This window comes from Petromyzon marinus, unplaced genomic scaffold (assembly GCF_048934315.1).
Source record: "Petromyzon marinus isolate PM22_M1 ecotype Great Lakes invasive population unplaced genomic scaffold, UKy_Petmar_22M1.pri1.0 PM_Scaffold_2, whole genome shotgun sequence".
Lineage (NCBI taxonomy): Eukaryota > Metazoa > Chordata > Hyperoartia > Petromyzontiformes > Petromyzontidae > Petromyzon > Petromyzon marinus.
This window is the reverse complement of record NW_027423168.1, coordinates 3,429,749-3,437,764: the sequence shown is the minus strand read 5'-3', so window position 1 is coordinate 3,437,764 and position 8,016 is coordinate 3,429,749. Positions and strand designations below refer to the sequence as shown.

The 8,016-nt window shown below is 42.8% G+C and overlaps 1 long non-coding RNA gene across 1 annotated transcript; it reads left to right on the top strand.

Annotated features, from left to right (window-relative positions):
* The first annotated feature begins 3,617 nt into the window (after positions 1-3,617).
* Positions 3,618-5,275, top strand: LOC142922879 (uncharacterized). The gene is made up of 3 exons (XR_012940390.1): positions 3,618-3,907; positions 4,256-4,320; positions 5,212-5,275. It is a non-coding gene; the product is annotated as an uncharacterized LOC142922879 (long non-coding RNA).
* Positions 5,276-8,016: the final 2,741 nt, after the last annotated feature.

Here is an 8,016-nt window from a genome sequence, read left to right as displayed (position 1 = left end):
AACATCGATCAATATGGTTATATTGATTATAGTTGTGTATGTCAGCAATTCAAAAACGTTAGAGAAAAGGGTTGTTAGATCGCATCAATTTCTTAACTAACTGTGCTGTGAGGTGACCAGAAGATGGCTGTAGAGCAAGTGGTTTCATGTCTGTGTGGACCTTTAAGCTTCATTTCATTATCATGGGTTCTCCAGCACCTCTTATTGCATCCCACATGCATAAAACCAACTTAAACTGGAATCCCAATGCGCAGTCTTCCTGCAAAGGGATCTTGAGACTCAATTAAGCAGTCGTGGATTGATAGATAAATAAATAACATTACTCTTTAGCAAGGTAAGAATGAGCTAGAATTTATATCAATCTATTATTATACTTCTCTGAGTGGGACTTTGGTTGTGAAGCTATCCCACCCGTACCCACTGCTCCCCCCAACCAATTCCCCCTCCCCCACCCCCTTTACTGTCCCCGCCCACCACGCACACTCCTCCCCCAACCCTACCACAACCCCTTACTACCCAACTAAGCCAAACCCTGTGTCCAGGGTAAGGGGCAGGGCCTAAACAGAGGTGGGGCCTAGGGGAAGTGTGGGTCTTAAAAGGAAAGTCACAGAGTGAAAAGAGGAAGAGAACGACCCTAATCAGGAAGGGGCAGAGCCAGGAGGACGCCACACCCAGAAGGATGTCGCATCTACCTGGACAACACACCCAGACATCAGTGCATCACATTCGCAGGGACGGCACCCCCGATAGCTGGGCATGACACTGAATAGCACAAACCTGCAGGTTGTGTGTATTGCCGGATCAAACCAGGCTGGCAGGATGTTGGGATGATTTTGCTCCTTGAAGTCGCTGATCTTGAAAATTGAAAGGCTGTCCTCCGTGTACCCATGCATTGTAGGCGAACCTGTTCCATACTCTGCTGAGTATCCATAATAATACACCAGGCGTGGGATGATGTCCGTTGTGAACGCCAAGATGCATGACTGTGGAATAAGCATACGGAGGCACAGCGATAGCAGTCACTTAGCATGCAATGATTTTACCAAGGCTTCTGAACATCTCACCTTGACAATTACATTCATTTTCACAAATACAATTTGGGGGGTTGCTGCCAGAGTGTAATGGTTAGCATATAAGGACTTGCAATCTGGCAGTCGTCAGTTCAGTCTCCTGACACAACAGTTGAAGCAATGGATCATTTTCTTAAATCTCCCCCACCTCTGTCCAATTCGCAATATAAATGGGTTCATCACTGTTTTAGCACAGGTAATTCCACATCTTACAACATGTCTGGTTATCATGGAAGAGTAGGCCAAATACCGTGTAGAGGGGTTCTCGAGAGCTACCTTTAGTTGAGGCCCTTCTGCCAGCAGTGACATGAGCAAGCAATTGCAAGGCTTTACCTTTTGCGATTTTGGGAGAGAGTGGATAGGAGCGGTGGTGCAGTGATTCGTGCACTACACTTTGAATTCAGCACACATGCAATTGACTTCCAGCTACGACTAACATCAGTGACGAGTGATACCCGAACCGCTCCTAGTCCCCCACTACACCTCTTCTCAAACCTGCCATGACCAGAATGGTGAAGTATGGTAAAAAGAACCCACACGGCTAACATGACATGTTATGTCACTCATAAGATGGGATATTGAGCGAGAAAGCGAGCGGACAATCTGGCGACTTACATTGGTGATTACGGAGAGGGTGGCAACGATACTCAGAATGTCGGCCCAGGCTCCAATTCCTCTTGCTCGCGAAACCACAGGCCTCCTCATCTTTGTTACGAGCTTCCACGCGTCGACCCGCACTTCAATGATGTTGTTGAGCAGTGCGAGCAATGGCGCAAGTGGAAATGATGCCACAAAGAGAGTGACAAACCCGAATTGGATAACTGGGGTATATTTTGAGAATGGGTAGGGGGGCAAGGATAGAATAATGAGTGAAACAGGATATAGACATAGACTCTTAATGCTGTTATGCTGTGATTACTTTAAGCAAATAAAACATGTTTTCAATGCATTGAATGTGTTTTAGTCAAAGGAGACCCCAAAATATGATCACATTTTCGTATAATTTGTTCACAAAATTATCGTGTCCATTACATTGGCCACTGAGATGCGACCAGCCACTACCATCTTTAATGCTCAGCTCTGGTTCACCTGGGTTTCTTTTGCAGCATTTTCCACCACTAGGTGGCTATAATGACAAGATCACACCCTGTATTGAGGACTCCATTAACCGTACCACACATTTTTAGGCATATGCACTGTGATTGAAATGCCAACAAATCACAGCAGTTAACCACAGTGGACATGATGCACCAGAGTTTTAAATATATATTATGGGGAGAAACGTCAACCCAAGCTGACCAATGTAGCTGCATTGGTTAGCAGACAAGAGGAGTAAATATGTGCTCCTATTGTTTCTAAAACTTAACTCCGTACATATGCACATACGCGCATGCTCAAAGACAATTGTGTTACAGTATATCCATAGATTGGTGCCTATGGCCAAATCACCCAGTATGCGTCAGATTTAATCAGATCCCAGAAGTTAAGGAGAGCTGAGCCTGGAAATTGGTTGGATGGGTGACCATGCAACAGTTGTTGTGGGGTTGTGAGCAGCAGAGGACAGTGCAGCAAATTACATTGTTGCATTGTACATCTAAGCTCTTACATCTGTGCTCCCTGCCTTCAACAACCCGAAGTGTGGGTAATTTCCCTCCCACAACAATGTCCGACAGATACACAGGGGCCGTACACACGTGCCTATATAGTCAAATGATACCCAATTGTGTGTGTTTTTTTATAATAAAGTAAAACGCGTTGACTCCGTAGTGTGATCCTCTGAGCTCATTGTACCCATCTCGAGGTATTCATCAAAGAGTCCAAGTGGGCTCTGGGGCTGTAGGTCCATGTCTTGCTCCCAGCGCGTGTAGACAGCCTCAGGCCTTAGCTTGGCCCGACGCTGGGCCCACCAATTGCTGAACCATCTGGGGAATTGTGGAGGGAGGTACGCATGTGCAGACACAGAGACACCCTTACACACGTGCATATCCATTTGTTCATCAACACTAGGTTTGCTATTTCATAGCTTTCCACTGCGTTTTCAGGTTGTATCATTTGAATATCCCAAGCACGTGGAGCGAAACGTCAAGACATGCCAAACAATATGCGGTATGACACAAAACATGTCAGAGAGCTGTACAAAACAACTGCTAAAACCTAAGTAGTAGCTGTTTTTCATTTAGCCCGTTGTCAATCCACTACACTCTTTCAGTCATGGGAGTTGCTTGTCTAATATTATGAAACTATGTACGAAGCGTCTGATCGGAATATCGTATGATACTAACGAGGTGAACTTTGTCCACTTGACTGGTGTTCACTGCTTAACCAGTGCACACTGCTAACAAGCTGTCGACACAACTTTTCGCTGAATGCGTTTTCACACAACACATTTTCATTGTAACATGGTTCTTATATTTGGGAAAACTTTTCACACAACGTGGAACGTGTCCATTATAATGTGGAATGCACACTGTTAAAACGCTGAACGCGGCCATTATAATGCGTTCCTGAGCAGTCGACGATGAACGACTGTCTTGAGTTGCGCGGCTGAGCAGTTTGATAAAGTATACGAATGATACAGTCACACGGCAGCCTAGCCTGAGTTATTTATCCCACCATGGGATGACTGCAGGTTGAATTTACTGTGAAAATGTGATTAACTCAGTAATTCCTTGCTTTGCGCGTTTTTACTTCACGCGGAAATTTTCAGGAACGCATCTACCGCGTTACACGAGGAAACGCCGTAATCAGACTTCAAAGCTTTCATGTGTTCATGCGATACTTACGGGATGATGACCTCCTGAAAATTGCCAACCATCTGCTTCACTACCATGATGACAGTGAGTTGAGAAGTCAGTTCAAAGAGACAGCCGTTTGGGGGACACTGGAGGGGGGATGGGGTGGAGAATAGATTCAGGTTAAACACTGAAGATATGAAATATTGGGTAATACATATATGGATACCACACATCATTTCTAATGATCCTCTCACATTCTTCTCTTCAGTCAATTGCACACTGCAAAAGTGACGGCTCCATATGTTAGAGGGGACAGTGATTAAGAATATCAATATTCTCCAGATTATAAGAAACACTTTCCCCCTCCCCCTCATGTATTTTAAATAAAGAAAATGGTGGCGCATCTGATAATGTTTTGTTTGTTGTCCTTCCCCCACACATCCGATGCAGGCTGTGTACGGTGCAAAATAAGTTCAACACACAACATGCATACTGCAGTTGGTGTTTAGTATCAGGTGAGTTTAATTCCAGAGCATCGTCTAGTAAATATAATAATCGTAAAACATTAAATTAAGTTGGTAGAAAACACAGAGGCACTTAAATAATAAGCTCTATTCTTTATCCTTTATGTGTATTGTTTTTGAGAGGATATCAATCAATGAATCGCCCTCGTGACGATTTTCTACAAATCTGCAGCAGGAGAAGTAGGCACCTTAATATAACACCAAATATACTCATTATAATCATCTCATGTGTCAACAAGTCTGCCTTCAAACAGAAACATGAGCAACAGGTGCACATTTTGGGCAATGGACTTTCTTCCGAGCATAGAGTGACTGCAAATACTCAGGGTGACTCTGAATGGCAATTATGTAAATGTTAAACTACGTGTCATTAACACTGTCTTAATGACATTGATTTAACGTGTGCACAACGCAATGCTGCTTAATTCCTTACTCCAGAATTCGTTCTTGATATCATATTACGGGGCCGTTCTCTAAAACAACGTGCTCCACTGCGCCACAGTGAGTCATAGGTAGTGGCTAAACATATCCTTGAGGGGGGCTGAAATACTGTACATTTTTAAGGATGATCAAATATATAATTTTAAATAAATGGCGTTTGATAAATACGGTATATAATTAAAAATGTCCAATGAGAGACCACAAGGGTACTACTTGCAAAATATGTGATAAACTAACACCCTCAAGGTAACTGGGTTACCAATTGCATCAGTCTAACACGTGTTCTGCTCGTGGTGACCTCGTGCTCTCTCAAGTCTGGTTTCGAAAACTGTTTTACTACGGAGACTGTGTTAATGCTAGAGCTGGTGACCAGGTGTGAAGACAATGAGGCCTTTTAGAGTTCCAAAAGAAAGAGTCCTTATTTCGACATTTCACCAACAGCACGGTGTGAAGACAATTGTTGGGAAAAATATCAACTACAAAAGTAAAACATAAAAATGTTGTACAAACAGCATAGAAAACACAGGGCCAACCCGTCAGATCTACACACCTCCTCGATTCTCCATTTTCCAAAGTAAGTGTAGCTTCCGGGGAAGCCGATGAATTTCCCCTTGAAAAATGCAATGTAGAAAGACGCCGAGTAGAAGTTGACGAACTGAAATAAGAATTTCTTGAACGTCAGCCGATACTCATATTCTCCTTGCGTCTTGGGCATCTCTGTGGGTGTGATACAAAGGCACACATGGACACAAACATCAAACAGGGCAATCAGTTTTGATGTTACTTTCATAGTTTCTGGCACACAGGCTACGAGAAGCCACTGATAATGATGCCGCATTGAGGAATAGCAACATTTCACAATGTAACGTGCTTTGATATCCATTAAAATGAATTTGAAGATCAAAAGTTAATTTCAAAGATGTTGCTGGGGAATGAGTGACAGTGCACAAGTTTTGATTTAAAGCTTTCGTGACTGCAGTAATTCATATTCTTAGTTTTTTCGGTAAAGTCACGTTGAAGAGAAACAACAAAATAACAAAATATATATAAAACAATAAAAAATTCTCACGACGTTTCGACCATAACTCAAACGGTCATCATCAGGTGTGTCGGTTTGCATAAATTTATTTTGAAAACGGCATATTTATTTATATATATAAAAATAACGTTTGCGTCACGCGCAACGATGGCAGTTTGCCAGGACTAGTCCATCTATTTTTTGAAAAGAGGAGGGGGGAGACGAAATTTGTTTTTATGTATGCTGTCTGAAAGGCACTGTAAGCGTGAACAATCAATCAAGAACTGAAATGATTTATCAAATCTTTCCAATGATTGCTAAGATAGAATCCATCTTCTCGGTTGAAATTGTCTCTGTGTTTGTATATGTGGATAGCCTCATGAACGAATCTCTCATGGAAGCCAGATGGCTTACAAAGAACCTCCGTCTTGGAAAAGTCAATGGCATGTGAGCCTACTGAATTAGAACAATGATCTGCTACGGCCGAGGTGTTGGTCCTACCGTGTTTAAGGTCTGCTTTATGTTCACGAATGCGGTCCGAGATATGGCGTTTGGTTTCTCCAATGTAACTACTACCACAGAGGCAACTTAGTTTGTAGACACCAGGGTATTGTATGTCCGGAATCACATCTTTTACAGACGGAACCAGATCACGGATTTTATGTAATGTGTTGAAACGGACCTGGATCTTGTGTTTATTCAAGATTTTGGAGATCTTTTTTGTGATCCCAGCAATGTAGGGTAAAGTGATGGTTTTGAAAGGCTCCTCAAGAGGGTTCTTCTTCATGGTTTGAGTGATAGCTTTGCGGATTGTATAGTCGGAGTAACCATTAGCCCTAAGAGCTTGGTGTACGTGCTTGAGTTCACTGCTTATGTGTTCCTGGTCGGATATGCATTGGGCTCTATGATACAGAGTCTTGATGAGAGAATTCTTCTGTGATGGATGGTGGTGGGAATCCGGTTTCAGATAAGCATCCGTATGGGTAGCTTTCCTGTAGACAGAGTGGCTCATTGAACCATCAGGTCTCTTTTTAATTAGGACATCCAAAAAAGGTATCTTGCCATCTATTTCGACTTCCATGGTAAATCTGATGGCTGGGTGTATGGAATTGATGTGGTCGAAGAATTTGTCTAGAGCAGGCCGGCCATGTGGCCAGATGACAAAAGTGTCATCCACGTACCTCTTCCATAAGGTTGGGCGCAGAGTGGCAGTCTGGATGGCGTCAGTCTCAAATTTCTCCATGAAAATGTTAGCTATAACTGGAGAAAGGGGGGAGCCCATTGGGGTGCCCTCAGTTTGTTTGTAGAAAGTTCCATTCCAAGTGAAGTATGTATTGGTTAAACAGTGTCTCACCAGGGGGGGTACCTCAGTGTTTAGTCCTTGATGAACCAAGTCTTCAATGATTGCAATGGTGTCAGGTACAGGAACCTTGGTGAATAAGGAAACTACATCAAAACTGACAAGCAGGTCGTCTGGGGACAGGGAAATACCCTTGATTGTTGATACCAGGTGAGTAGAATTTTGTACCGCAGAGGTGGTCTTTCCAGTGAAAGGACGCAGGATTTCAGACAAAAAAATGAGCGTTTTGAATTATATAAATTAAAAAAGAGGAATGATATTGTAGTTCTCTCAGCTGACAAAGGCAATGCTACTGTTATCATGGATAAAATAGAATACAACAACAAAATTAAAGAATTACTCGACGATGGTAGTTATACAAAAATAAAAAGAGATCCCACCAACAGCCTCGTCACACAAACCAACAAAATAATTTCTGATTCAACCGCATTAATTGATCAATCTAAACAGTTTTCGTTGAAACCTTCTGCTGCCAGGCCACCAAGATTATACGGCTTACCAAAAATACATAAAGTTGATACACCTCTTCGTCCCATAGTCTCTACTATCAGCTCCCCCACCTACAAACTAGCTCGTTTTTTGTCTGAAATCCTGCGTCCTTTCACTGGAAAGACCACCTCTGCGGTACAAAATTCTACTCACCTGGTATCAACAATCAAGGGTATTTCCCTGTCCCCAGACGACCTGCTTGTCAGTTTTGATGTAGTTTCCTTATTCACCAAGGTTCCTGTACCTGACACCATTGCAATCATTGAAGACTTGGTTCATCAAGGACTAAACACTGAGGTACCCCCCCTGGTGAGACACTGTTTAACCAATACATACTTCACTTGGAATGGAACTTTCTACAAACAAACTGAGGGCACCC